This window comes from Chlorocebus sabaeus, chromosome 25 (genome assembly GCF_047675955.1).
Source record: "Chlorocebus sabaeus isolate Y175 chromosome 25, mChlSab1.0.hap1, whole genome shotgun sequence".
Classification (NCBI taxonomy): Eukaryota; Metazoa; Chordata; class Mammalia; order Primates; family Cercopithecidae; genus Chlorocebus; species Chlorocebus sabaeus.
Genome location: NC_132928.1, coordinates 52,648,364 through 52,663,921, shown reverse-complemented (window position 1 = coordinate 52,663,921; position 15,558 = coordinate 52,648,364). Strand labels below are relative to the sequence as shown.

At 38.8% G+C, this 15,558-nt stretch overlaps 1 protein-coding gene across 2 annotated transcripts in view; it reads right to left on the bottom strand.

Annotated features, from left to right (window-relative positions):
- ASTN1 (astrotactin 1) overlaps positions 1–15,558 on the bottom strand; it is a 306,213-nt gene that overhangs the window by 225,937 nt on the left and 64,718 nt on the right. The gene's annotated exons all lie outside the window — the stretch shown is intronic.

The window sequence follows — 15,558 nt, the reverse complement described above, 5'->3', positions numbered from 1 at the left end:
GTTAATGGGTGCAGCACACCAACATGGCACATGTATACATATGTAACAAACCTGCATGTTGTGCACATGTACCCTAGAATTTAAAGTATAATAAAAAAGAAAAAAAAAAAAGGTGAACTCTGTTAACTTCCCGTTTTTCACTTCAAGAGTTTTTCATTTCTTCATTTTCCTTTCATACTCTTTCCATCTTAGAGGGAAATCTATTTCCATGGTTAACCCCTCTACCTGTGCCCTCGACCCCCTCCCTCGCTTGCTACCTCCTATGATTTTGCTCTATTTTTGTGTCTCTTTCAACTTCAATCTCTCTTTCCACTGTTTCTCACCTTGGTCTAAAATAATGATAAAAGTAATTCCCATCCCATCTCGTTACAAAATACTTTTGACCTTGATTTTAGCTTTTCTTACTGCCTTTTTTTTTTCATTAATTATCCAACCCTTAAAACTTAAGCTTGTGAATTTGTTTTTCTCTTCATTTTCCCTTTCACTTCTTAACCCACTGACATCTGTTTCTGTCTCAAACAACATAGGGTGTGAACAGAAGGGCATTGGCATACAATACTGTGAACTTCCAACTGGACTAAGAGCCTCCTGAAGACATGGCTTGGGCACAAGTGAATGTTAATGAATGGAGAAAAGAACACAGGAAAGGAATGGAATAGCAGAAGGAAAGCGTAAGAAGTGAGACTTACTAAATGGCTGGTACTAGTCCATACCAGACACTATGTTAGGTGTTATAAATACTTGCTTGTCTCACTTGATTACAGATGACATTGGTTCCTAATTCAGCTCTGCTCCTAACCATCTAAATATCATTTAGCTTTTCTGGACCCTAGTTTCTTAGCTATAAAACAAAGTGGTTGGACCAAAGGATTTCTAGTGCTTCTTAACACCTAAAGAGATGAAGGAAAAGTATTTGGTTGTATATTTTGGAGTAGACCCTAGAAAAAAAATAGCCCCGTGGTGTCTAGAGCATTTTTATCTTAAACCTGACAAGGATCCTTGTATGTTGTCTTCCTGTTTACCCAACATTTATTGGGTAAGAATTCATATTTTTCTCTCTTTTTATTCAAAGACATATATGACTGGATCCCCTGTGGTCCAGTGACAAGATCATCTATTTGAAGCTAGGTAGCATGAATTTAAACCCCACTTTGCCACTTACTGGCCACATGACCCTGGGCAGTTTCCTTGATGATCTGATCAACCTCAGATCTCTCACTTGGCAAAATGTAGTCCAGGTGGTAACATGCACCCGCACAACCCCTGCCTGCCAGGGTTGTTGTGACAGTTGACCAGAATAATGCATCAAGGGCCTTGTTCACACAATTGTTGGCACAGAGGAGGCATGCGTACGTGTGTGATTCCCTGGTTTTCTCCTTTTCTCTTTCTTCATGAGCATGGGCATTGTCTTCGCCAGGTTTGTACCTTCTTGGAGGCTCCTAGGTTGGCTAGTGCCTTTCGTGGGAACTACAGACCTACACCAATCTCCTCATTATAGGATGACATAACAGAGTTTAGACACATGTCCAAGTCCCTGGGGTTAGTGGCAAAGTCAAAGTTAGAAATTAAGTTGTTGAACTCTTCATGGGGTTCTCCTTCAAACTCTCCACAATGCTCCTGGAAAGGGGTTTGCAGAGCCCATTTTATGTTCCCTGTGGACCCTTAGAAAGGAAAAACTGTTTCAAACTCAATAATTATGATCTGATTGAGGATTTCTCTGCACTATTGGAACTGCTGAATGTCCTGGTCTTTTTTAATAGCAGAGAAGCCCTCTCGCTCCCCACCCCACCACCCACCCCCACCTGCCGCCTTCCCCTAGTGAGCTGCTTTCCTTTTTCTTGTCACTCTAGTGGCACTTTCTCTGCAGTGTCACGAATCCATTTTAAAAACTCTTTTTTTCACCTTTTAACTTTCTTCTTATTGTCAACTAGTTTTAGACATAAACTCAAATTTCTGAAAAAGAAAAAATAATGATAACCCCAAACTAAACTAAACAAATAAACCAAACATCAACAATTAAAGTTAAAACATATATTTATTGTGGAAAATAATTAGCCTAAAAATGTTCCTCTTTGGGATAAACTAGCAGATCCTGGAATCCATTCAGATGCTCAGCCCAAGGGATAGATAAACGATGTTATGCACGTATGATGGAATACTACATAATACTAAATGCCAAAACCATCACATGTTTCAAAGAACATTTAATGACATGAAAAATCACTCACAAAATAGAGTCAAATGATTTTTTAAAAAACTTTTTTTAAAATGTGCAAAATATGAGCTCGGTTTTTAAAAAAGAAATTATATATGCATAGAAAATTGGCAGCATAATGTTTACAGTTTGTTTCTAGAAAATAGATTCATGGGTGATTTTAAAATTTTTCTGTATATTTTTCTGTTTTTTTCTATTGTTCCAGTGTATCCAAGTTCAATAAATAGTTTGTGATGAAGAGGAAATAATAGTTTTAATTTTGAGAATATACATTGTTAAGTATCTTTTATGATAACTAATATGCATACTTTGGGTGTTTTGTTTGTGAAACTCAGAAAGTTATTTGCATGGATACAGACTATTATAGCTACACAGAACTAGAAAACAGCATCTATTCTCAAACTTTTTTTTTAGAATTTTTCCTAAAGAAACCTTACAGAGATGCTTACTGTATCAACAAAGATAAAGAGCTGTTCTCCTCCTGGCAGGGATAATGGGCACTGAGTCCCAACATGCCCCTTCCTCCTGGCAGCTGAAGCATGTTAGTGAAATCCTTTGGACTCTGAAGAACATAATTTGCAAAGATCCTGATTTAGTACAATACCTCCATGACACAGATGATGAAGAGTCAGGCACCAAGAAGCACCATGACTTGTGTAAAGAAAGCAGGTTTCCTGACCATGCCTAAACAGAAAACCCTAGTTTTCAAACCCCTAAGTTGGTTGCCTTAGAAACTTGCCTAAACGTGGAAATCATCTTTTCATGGACTTTCTTGAGATCCAAGACCAGTAACAGTACCTGCGATGCTGACCATGAATAGCCATCCTCAGCAGTGTGCTCGGCAAGCCATACGCCAAATTCTGCCCGTTCAGCAAGAGCCTGAACATTATTTATTATTTGGAGGTGACCATGGCCTCCTTTACAACCTTCAGACTTTGTGAATCTCCTCTAATCCCCACCTCCACCCTCAGGCTGCCTAGGTTTACAAGAAATACTAGTAAATCCTTTCCCCTGGTTGCAATGAATCAATGTCCCCGTAGTCTACTAGTCCGCAACCATGTTTCACGCAGAGCCAAGTTTTGGATGGAAGCATAAAACCCCAAATCTTGCTGAAGCTATTCAGAGAGCCCAAGGTGCTTGTGGGAGTTGGGGAGTGTTAATCCCCACTTTCGAGGCCAGCTCCTACTCTGGTAATTACATTTTGCCTTGAAAAAGCGTCCCTGCTGCTGCTGTTAGATGCAGTCTTCATTTTCACCTCACTGAGTGAGGTTCGGAGTTAAAGTCTCTCTGAGGGTGGTTTGCTGACACCGGAGGCTGCTTCATTCAGGGGATGGCTGCATTTCAGCACCAGCTCAGCTGAGCTCTAGGTCCTGGGATTTACTGAGTTGTTTGCAAAGAGCTTTGGATTAATGAAGTTGTGTACCTGTAAGGTATTATTATCACTTAATCTTTTTCTACCTTCAACTCCAGTGATAGTGATGGGGAACCAACCTCATGTGCCTCAGAGTTTCCATTTAGTGTAAGCCTAAAGGCTTAGATTTTGAAAGTATATCTGAACCCCTCAGATGTGACAGAATTGGACTGGAAATCTATTTAAGCACCTAAAGAGAATGGAAGATTTCCCACCGTTACACTTGGGGATGCCTGCCTGCCTGTCACCTCTGCTACCTTGGTGAAGCCAGAGCAAAGTTCTGTTGCCAGAGTTGAATAATATTTACTCCTAAAGTGCTCAGCCAAGCTATCTTGGTGCTCTGCATTCCACAAAAGGGGAAATCGAGGCAGTTCACTTAAGCTGGGAAATCAGGCCAATAATCTAAAGAAGAGAGGGGTTGAAATAGTCCTGACATTCACCACATGCCCGATTGAATATTTCTCTGAATGTGGCTAGTGTCATCCTCTGTAACAACAAAGAAGGCAACATGTTCACAAGGGAAAAACATGCTTTTTTGTGAGTTATCAACAACCAAGAGATGCTACTTAAATGTTTTTGAAAAATCCTACATTCTTTTGAATACTACTTTTAAAGTCATATTAAATTTATTTAAACACATAGCCTGGATTTTGAAGCAAAATTTTTGCCCCTCTGCCTTCCAGTCTTACTCCCAGAATAAACTAATATTCAAGCTTGAAACATATCTTTACATTGCTTTCTTCAATTCATGTAAATATATGCAAACATATATGGAGTTTTCTTCCTTCCTTCCTTCCTTCCTTCTTTTTTTTCTTCCTTCTTTCCTCAATAAAACCATATTAAAAATACCAAAATGCTTTCCTTAAGATTAATAACAGTAATATTCATCTGAAATGAACTATTTCACCTGGCTCGGGGGCAGGGAAAGTCAAATCCCTACTCCTGTTTCTCCTCTTTCTCTTCCCACCACACTCCTCCCCTTTATGAGCAGGACAATGGCAGACAAAGGCGGTGTGAGCAAGCAAGAGAGGATGCTGATTTGTCTTGGCTATATAACTAGCTACAGCCAGTTATTTGCGTCAAAAGCAGAAGAGGTGACCCAGAAGCTGTTGCCCTAATCATCCATGTGGAGGCATGGAGCAGGCTGAGCTCTGTGATGTGTCAGATGCCAAGAGTCTTTCTGCTCAGCAAGGAGCTCACGATAGAGGGTAGTCCCTGAAAGCCCCTTGAGAGTATCTGGATTATTTTTGAAAGAGGCCAGATGTGAACCGTCTAATAACAAAAGCTCCTGTGAGGGGAAATTAAAGCACTGTCATTATTTGGTTAATGTATTAATCTCTGACTCATAGCTATAACTCAAGGGGGAGGGAGAAAAATAGATAGAAAAAGAGAGAGAGAGACACACTGGGACATCATACCCTGAAAATGTTTGAGACAAATAAGATCAACATTTGCTTTTTGACTCTCAGTCCAGTTCACCAAATACTAGAAACCTTACGCCAGCCAGGGTACACATGCTTGCACACTCATGCCATCCTTTCTTATGCACACCCACTGCTCACACCCAGACAAATGCATGAAGGGCTGTTTTGTCTTTGTTCCCATTCTAAGGCCTCCTCCCACACTGCCCCAACCCCCAGCCTGCCCTCCACCTGCATATCACCCTCCCCCAAGTACTGTCAGGCATGCTGGGCCCTCTGGGTTCTTTCTCAACCCTACAAACCCCATCAAAATGGACTCTTAGCAACAGGCGTGGCAATAGAGACATGAAAATAGAAATGAGAAGTCACTGACATTTGACACCTTTTCTAGAGGTATGATTAGTCAGAGGTCGAGCAAAGTTTTTACTTCAATTAATAAAATAGGGCATCCTGTTCGGTTCTGACATCAAAAGCATCAGTTGTCCATATGTTAATTTGGCCTTACTCACATGAACCTACATGTACACACGCATAAAACACACACACAACACACACACACTCCTCAATCAGTGCCACCATCATCAATACCATACAAAACAATATAAAACAAAGGCCCTAGCAAGTTAGAAAGGTATGATTTACACACAATTACATTCATAATCTTTGTAATTCAATTTTTACCATAAGAGCCAACCACCACAATATGATAATATCCTGGAATGAGGGGTCTCACAGACCAGCAATCAGTTACCCACACACAGTACCCTGTTCATCCAGTATAGACATTCACTGTATTTATTACTGTCTGTCTTCCCTAATTTAAAAGATCCCTAACATTAATTGAGCATATGCAACATGCTAGACATAGCTATAGCTTTACAAACATTATATCATTTAATCCTTAAAAGAACTGCTTGATGTTGATATTCTTATTATCTGTTTTATACTGTGAGCTTCCTAAAGAACAAGATACATGAGAGAGCCTTAGGTTTCCAGTCTCTGGTAGAGTGTCTAATGGATAAACAAACTATCAGAATTGCTTGGCATATAATTAGCATCATAATGAAAGCTGAAAGCCAGTTGCAAAGATCATATAGACCCAATGCCCATTTGATAATAAATTCCACCTAAATGGTCATTAACCTTGTGCTAACATAGCTCAGCTGACTCTCCACATTTGGATGAAGGCCACACATCTATGGAGAGCTCAGTTGAATTGCTCTCTACATTGAGTCAAAACACCTCTTCTCTGAGGCTTCAATGTGTAAATTCCTTGTTATACTCCTTTTTCCTTTCCCATGTCTATAAAAAAACCTTCAAATATTTGAAGTCAACTCCCGAGGCTCCCACATTTTTTTCTCATCAAATAAAACTAGTTCATTCCGTTGTTCCTTGCCTTTCAACATGCTTTGGGACTCCTTTACCATTCTGTCTACATGCCCTTGATTTCTAGATGGGTTGGGGGATAGGGGAGCTAAACACAAATATTTATAAGAAGCTGAAGGGTAACATGCATGTGTGAGTCTGGTCCTGCTTGATAACGAAGGAGTGATGAGGCTGGTGAAAGGGAAAGTCCTGCCCCACCAAAATGCTTTCAAATGAAAAAAATAAACTTCTGAAAGCCAAATATGTATTTGGATTAGGTGCACATACTGAACTAGATGCTTCCTGAAACACAGCAACCAGAACTGACCTAAAAGTCTAGGTGTCATCTGACCTACTCTCAAAAAAGGGCTGTTAATTCCTCACTGGAGTTACTATACTCTATTAAATATTGCAAACATTACATTAACCTTTTAGAACGTGACATTCTGTTGACTCACATCAGGCTTCCTGTGAACTAAAGCCTGGAATTATTTTTATTGGGCTGTTATTAGTTGTGTTTCTTGAATGCAGTTTTAGGATTCTATGTTTATTTCTAGTAAATTTTACCTTGTCAGATTCAGCCCATCTTTCCAATCTGTCAAGATTCTTCTGAGTGCTGATTGTCATCTTTGCCATCCAGTGCAAATACTCCCTTTGCTAGCTTCATGTAACTTGTAATTATGATCAACATGTCTTTTTTTATTGAGACATAATTTGCATACCATAAAATTTACTCTTTTAAGATGTACAATTCAGTGATTTTTAAACTATTCACAAAGTTGTGCAACTATCACTATTCTCTAATTCTAGAACACTTCTATCTCCCCAAAATAAAGCATTCCCATTAGCATTTCCCATCCCCTAGCCCTCTATCCTCTAGCAATCATTAATCCACTTTCTGTCTGTATGTATTTGCCTATTATGATATCTCTTATAAGTGGAGTTCTATAATATGTTTCTGATTTATTTCACTTACCACAGTGATTTTATGATTCATACATGTTGTAGCATGTATCAGCACTTCATTTTTATGGCCAAATAATTATACATTGTATTGATATAACACAACTTGTGGATTGTCTCTATTTTTAAAAATATTATTAATAATGCTACTATAAAATTTTATGCATAAGGTTTTTTTGTGTGTGAACAGATATTTTCAATTTTCTCAGGTATGTACCTAAAATAAATGACTGGGTCGTATGGTAATTCCATGTTTAACTTTTTGAAGAAATGCCAAATTGTTTTCTGCATCAGCTGAACCATTTTACATTTCCACCAGCAATGTATAAGGTTTTCAATTTCTCCACATTCTCTACCACATTTATTATTGTTCCCATTTTTGACTGCACTCACCGTAGAGGCTGTGAAGTGGAATCTCATTGTGGTTTTATTTTGCATTTTCTAATGACTAAGGATGTTGAGCATCTTTTCATCTGCTTGTTGGTCATTTGTGTATCTTCCTTAGAGAAACGTCTGTTCAAATCTTTGACCAATACCTAATTAGAATATTTGTCTTTTTATTGTTGAGTGGTGGGAGTTCTATATATATACTGCTACAAAACCCTTATCAGATACATGATATACAAATATTTTCTCCTGTACTGTGGGTTGTATTTTTACTTTCCTGATGATGGATTTTGAAGCACAAAAGTTACAAACTTTGACGAAGTCCAATTTACCTAGTTTTCTTTTGTCGCTTTTGCTTTTGGTGTCATATTTAAGATGCATTCCTTAATCCAAGATCACAGAAATTTATACCTATATTGTCTTCTAATAGTTTCATAGTTTTGGCTCTTACATTTAGGTGTTTGATCCATTTGGGGCTCATTTTTGTATATGGCATGGGGTAAAGGTCCAACTTCATTGGTTTCCATGTGATAGGCAGTTTTGCAGTTGTCCCAGCACTTTTTTTGACAAAATTATGATTTCCCTCATGGAATTGTCTTGACACTCTTGTCAAAAATGAATTGTCTGTAAATATAAGGGTTTGTTTCTAGGCTGTAAAGTGGTATCTCATCGGGTTTTTTATTTCAGACTTTCAATTCTAACCCATTTCTATATATCTATACTTATGCTAGTACCACAGTTTTTATTGCTGTAGCTTTGTAGGATAAATATGTCCTTGACTGTTAAAGAAGTTAGCTATAGAAATGCTGAACAAGATGGAACTGAACAGAGAGCTCTGTGCCATAACACTAGAATATGAGCTCCATGAAGGCAGGGGCTTCATTTCCTTTGGTCACTGTGCATGACCAGTACCTAGAAAAAAGTCTGGTACATGGTAAAGCTCTGAATATATATTTGTTGGCTGACTGAATGAATGATTGAATGAAAAATATAACTAGCATCCCTTTCACATTTCAACCACATAATCTACTTAGCTGGACTAGCATTTTGCCTTCTCCTTTCATCACATCTAGAAAGCAAGTGCAGAAGGCCTTGCCAAATGCCTTGCTGAAGTCCAAAAGACATTTGTTTTTTAGCCTCAGTGCCAGGACACTGTACATGATATCCATAACCTTAGAGTCATCAAAAGAATGATTTTGCCCATTTCTGGCACAGACAGGATTTCACCTGGTAATTTAAGAAGGAAATAGTCTATTACCCATTCCTCTAAAACCATTATTTTACCAACTTAAAAAAAATTGCAAAATTCTAGGGCACCCATACTTACTTCATTTGATAGGTCAAAAGGAATAAAAAAGAGCCACTATCTAGAGAGTTAATATTCGGAGGTGTCACTTTTGCCCTTTGTGTAAAGAGGGTAAGCCTCGAAAGCAACAATAAAAAGTCAGGAAAAAAGATCCTGCACACACCCTCAAGACTGGCTCTGCCAGGCCTTTTCCTGCTTCTGAACAGGGCCTGAGTGAGTTGAAAAATGACACAGTGTACAGATTTCATCAAAAGACAAAAGAAACATCAACAAAGAAAAGGGTAGATTTCAATCATTTCCCAAGGATTAATGATTCAGAGTTTGTTTTTGAAAATTCAGTTGTTCTCTTAATTGTATGTAGAAGAAGACTCTTCAGTTATGTGTGTATACATGGGCCTGTGAGGTCACTGCATTTAATTGAGGGTTTGTGTTTTGGGGCTTATGTTTTGGGTTCAGATCTACATAAAAATACTGATACTGGTATTGGCTCCCAAGAGCTCCTGGCTTATAGAAATGCCCTTACCTAAAATTTCAGGAACTTCCAGGCAACTTCTGCAACTCAGATAGTTACTTCAGTCTCACGTATTAGTGCTGCTTTCATATTAACAAATGATCACCATTGTCATTTGAGATTGCTACACAATTACTAGAGATTATCTCATTTAATATTTTCAAATGAGATAGATATTATCTTCCACTGTACAGATGATAACATCAAGGCTCATAGATGCTAAGAAAATTGTGAATTCATAATCAGAGGAGCCAGGACTCAGACTCAGATTTGTCTAACACCGAAATGCATGCTCTTCATCACTGTGCTATCCTGACTCTTAAAAAGAAATAATGCCTCATGAATATGCACAGGGCAGTTTTAAGTAACGGGAGGCTGCCTATGCACATGATTGTTTTATAGGTATAATCCAATTGCTCATCTTCCTCCAGTGCCCTGCTTTGGGCTTAGGATTAGTGTCCTAAATAAAGAGGCTCCAAAGAGCTGCCTTACCCCTTTCACCATGTGGAGCCACAGTGAGGAGCCACCATCTTTGAACCAACTCACCAGACACCAAATGTGCTGGTGGCTTAATCTTGGACTTCCCAGCCTCTAGAACTGTGAGAAGTAAATTTCTGTTGTTTACAAGCCACCCATTGTATGGCATTTTGTTACAGCAGCCTGAACAGACTAAGACAGAAAATTGGTACTGAGAAGTGGGGGTGCTGTTGTAACAAATACCTAAAAATGTGAAAGTGGCTTTCGAATTGGGTAATGAGTAAGAGGCTGGAAGAGCTTTGAGGTGCATGCTAGAAAAAGCCTAGATTGCTGTGAAAAGACTGTTAAGGGTAATTCTGATCAGGGCTCAGAAGAGAAGAGGTGAGTGGTACAGAAAGCTTTGATCTTCTTAGAGAATACCTAAGTGATTGTGAAGAGAATGTTGGTAGAAATATGGATGATAAAGGCCATTCTAATGAGGACTCAGATAGAAATGAGAATCATGTTATTGGAAACTGGAAGAAAGGCAATTCTTGCCATAAAGCAACAAAGAACTTGGCTTAATTGTGTTCGTGTCCCAGTATTTTGTAGAAGGTAGAATTTGTGAATGATGAAATTGGATATTTAGCCAAAGCTATTTCTAAGGAAAGTATTGAAGGTGTGGCTTAGCCTCTCTTGAGTGCTAATAGTAAAATATAAGAAGGGAGAACTGACTTAAAAATGGAATTGTTAATCAAAAGGAAAGCAGAATTTAAAAATTTAAAAGATTCTTAGCCTATCCATGTTGGAAGAAATGAGAAAGCCTTTGTAGGAGAGAACAAGAGTGTAGCTAAGCAACCTTTTCATAAGGAGATTAGTATGGATCTGCCATCTCAATAACAATCTGCTACTATTTGTTGAGATAATGGAAGAATGACTCCAAAGGCATTTTAAAGATCACTGGGTATGCCCCTCACAATAGCGGCCCAGAGTGCAAGGGCCTGGAGGGAAGAACAATTTCAAGGCTCCACTCCCCACCCTGTAGTGCAGTATCCTCAGCTGCCCTATGTGTGGCTACAGTAGGCTCAAGGCCCTGTGGTAACCCTTCTGGAAGGTACCAGTGGTAAACTTTGGTACAGTCAGTGTGGGGCTGTGCATGAAGTGCATGAGCTGTGGAGGCACAGCTACCTCTACCTAGATTTGAAAGATGGAGACCTGGAGCCTCAGCATCACAAACCAGGCAGAGGTCCACTGTGGTGATGGAGCCACCTCAAAGACTCCCCATCAAAGAGTCCCCACTAAGACAAGGCCTAGTGGAGCTATGGGGCAGGACCATCCTTGCAACTCCAGACAAGTAGAGACACTAGATTGCAATTCCAGTCTGGGACAACCCCAGGCAAGTGACTCCAACCCAGGAGAGCTGCCTCAATGGCTGTACAGAGCAAAGCCATGGGGGAATGGCTGCCAGGAGCCTTAGAGAACTAACCCTAGTCCTAGTGTTTTCAGAAGGTGGAACATCAAGTCAGAAAAGACTATTCTGGAGACTTAATGTTTAGATTTAAAGATTTAATGTTGTTTCCCCCATTAGGTTTTGGCTTGCTCAGGACTTGTCACACCGTTCTTCTTCCCTGTTTATTTCTTTTGGAATGAAAATATCTATACGATACTTATCCCACCATTGTATTTTGGAAACACATAACTTGTTTGATTTCATAGGTTCACAGCTGCAGAGCAATTTGCCTCAGGTTAAATAATACCTTAAGTCTCACCTATCTCTGATTTAGATAGTATTTAGACGAGATTTGGACTTTAACTTTAAAGTAGATGCTGGAATGAGTTAAGACTTTGGGGGCTATTGGGATGAAATGAATGCATTTTTCATGCAAGAAGGACATTCAGTGGTCTAGGGGTAGAATGCTATGATCTGAATGTTTGCATCCCCCAAACATCATATGTTGAAACCCAATAATTAATGTGATGGTATTAGGAGTTGGGGTCTTTCGAAGATGATTAGGCCATAAGGGTGGAGAACTCAAGAATGGGATTAATGTTTGATATAGTTTGACTGTGTCCCTACTCAAATCTCATCTTGAGCTGTAGCTCCCATAATCCTCATGCATTATGGGAGGGATCCAGTGGGAGGTAATTTTATCATGGGGGTGGGTTTTTCCCCTGCTGTTGTTCTCTTGATAGTGAATAAGTCTCACAAGATCTGTGGCTTTGTAAAAGGCAGTTCCCCTGCACATGCTCTCTTTCCTACTGCCATGTAAGACATGCCTTTACCCCTCCGTCACCTTCTACCATGATGGTGAGGTCTCCCCAGCCTTCTGGAACTGTGAGTACATTAGACATCTTTTTCCTTATAAATTACCCAGTCTTGGGTATTTCTTCATAGTAGTATGAAAATGGACTAATACAATGCCCTTATAAAAGAGGCCCCAGTGAGCCACTTTGCCTTTTCTGTCATGTGAAGACATAGCATAAAGGCACCATCTCTGAATCAGGAAATGGCCCTCACTAGACACTGAATCTGCTGGCACCTTGATCTTGGACTTCCCAGCCTCCAGAGCTGTGAGAAATGAATTTCTGTTTTTTTTTTTGTGTGTGTGTGTGTGTTTTTTTAATAAGCCACCCAGTATATGGTATTTTGCTATAGCAGCCTAAATAGATGAAGATAAAAACCCAGTTTAGAGCAACCCATACAGAGATCTTAAGTGGTTTCCTCATTTCCTCCCCAGGCTCAACAACACTTTCATCATTTTTACTCATCACTATCATTTATTGAATTATCATCACTGCTAGGAAGAAGATGCTGTGAAAATTTCAGTGAAAGCTCCATTATTATTTTTTTCTCCAACTGCCAAGTGCCTTCACTTTATTTCATATGAAAATTTTGCAATATAGATTCAACCTAATGATTCCAGCTCCCATGAACACTGAGGTTAGAACCTGGGTCTCAGGTTAGAACCCGATTTAAACTCTAGTCCCACCATCTATTGACTATATGTCTCTATACAATTCATTTAATAAAGTTAAGTATCAATTTCCTCATCTGAAAGTGGCTATAATAATAGTACTGTGATATCATGATACAATAAAAAATATAGAAGTATATCTTTGGTCTTTATCTCTGTTCCTGGCATAAAACTCCTAAACCCTTGGAATTTCCTAATTAGGAAGTTCCTTATCAATAAGGAACCCTTAATGATAAGGGTAAGAGGAGGAACATCTTTTGCTATTCATAATAAGATCCTTTCAAACATCTGAGTTTATGCTAATGAGATAAATGGGGTAGGGGAGTTAGTTGCCAGAGTAACCAAACTGGTGATTAGATGGTTGAAACCTTGGAACCTTCTGCCACACCCCAGACCTTCAGTGAGAAAAAAAGGGCTGGAGATTGCACTAATCATCAATGGTCAATGATTTAATCGATTATGCCTATATAACGGAACCTCCATAAAACCCCTAAATGACAGGGTTTAGAGAGCTTCCAGGTTGACAAACACATTCAGGTGCTGAGAAGATAGTATGCCTAGTGAGGGCATGGAAGTCCCTCGCATCTTCCCCCACCCCATGCCCTTCCGTACCTATCTCTTGACTATTTCTGAGTTGTACCCATAAAAATAAACTGGTAAATGTAAGTAAAGGATTTTCCTGAGTTCTGTAAGCTGTTTTAGCAAATTATCAAACTCGAAGGAGAGGATTGTGGGAAATCTTCCCACCCTCAACTTTATAGGCATTTGGTCAGAAGTATGAGTAGTCTGGACTTGCCATTGGCATCTGAAGTGGAGCAGTATTATAGGAATCTATGGGGTCTGATACTAACTCCAGGTAGTTAGTGTCAGAACTGAATTGAATCACTGGACACCCAGGTCGTGTCCAAAGAGTTGGCTAGTTGGTTGTTGGCATGAAAAATCCCACACATTTGGTGTCAGGAGTGTTGTGAGTAGGTACAGATCATCATAGCAGTGGGAGTACCTATATCAAAGGACTGTTATAAAGATGAGATAAAATAATACAGTGCCTGACACTTAGCAAAGCCGACATGTTAGCTATTTTTATTTTTTATTATTTTCTTTTCTGAACCCTCTAGATCAGTCACCTTGCTTTGCCTGATAACCCCTTTCCATACAGTGACAAAGTGACTTCTCATTACTTAGCATTGGATGTGTGGTGGTCAACATAGCAAACGCTGGGTGGAAAGAAGGAAGCAAGGAGAAACGCTAAGCATATGGAAGAAAAAATGAAGGGGAAACAGAAAGATGAGGTAGAAAGCAGAAGGACAAAGTAAACAATGATATGAGATAAAAAAAAATTACCGGTTATGATCTTCTGTGATAAACTAATCTCCATTCCTTCTCTCCATCTGCCTCAGGATATGGAAATTAATATCACCTTGTAGATCATGAGAAAAATAAAGGTGAGAATGCTTCTTGGTGACCTGTCGCTAACTGACCATCGACTGATTCCAAATCTCTTAAATAACCCCATCTGTGATTTAGGTTCTAAGAGGTCAGGAAGGAACACAGATCATCTTCTATTAATGTGAAATGAGCCTGTAAGTGCACTGCAGGCAGCAAATCAAAACCTCTCTCAGCAGCTACTCCAATCCACGAGGCTCTGTCTCTTAAAGGACCAGCTGCCCTTTCATAAAGACCATTTTTTTCTATGAATAATACATATACTACTAGGGAAGAATATACATTCCCATTAAGCAACATCAATTCTCAACACACTGGATATAATCTCTTATACTGCTATAATTAAAAATTAAAGACAAAATATTATGTTGAAGAAACTCCAAAGCTGATTTTTATGTACTCTCTTTTTTCCTCCAAAAGCATCATTCTTATGAGCTTTTTAATATAATTATATTCCAGAGAAAAACAGGCTGGCAAAAACAAATAAATCAATATATAATCTTTTTAAAGTCCTCGCTTAAATTTTATGATCTGTACAGGCGGTTAAAAAAATCAGGTCTGAAGTTTTCTATAATGAACATATCCTATCTCCTTTTTTTTTTTTTTTTAATTTTAGAAAGGGAAAGCACATAAAATATCAGATCAGTTGTGATTTTGGATGTAAGAGATAACCACAGGCATTCATTGACTGTGAGGGCTTCTGTTAACCTATTTCTTATCATAAGTGCCTGAATTATAGCTGGTGCTTGATGAATTTTTCTGAATGAATAAACATTAATATTAAAAATTAAAAACTAAGAAGATATTTGAGGTCTGGAAAATTCAGTATTTTGCCAATATAGTTGCCTAGCAGATATTCCCCTCCTGTGCTCCACTTTCTTTGCTAAAAAGAGAGAGCAAGCCCAAGGAAACTGCCACTGAGAAGCTAGAAGATTCTTCCAGCTTCTCTTAATTGGTCTTAATCTACTTAGTAGGAGCATTCTCATCTTGTTTCTCTAAGAAGGCCCACGAAAAAGCTCAATGAAATCAGAGAAGTGTGAGCATCTATCTTTCTAAGCTATGTGGGAAAATCATATATTTTATTAAAAGGAAAATTTGATTA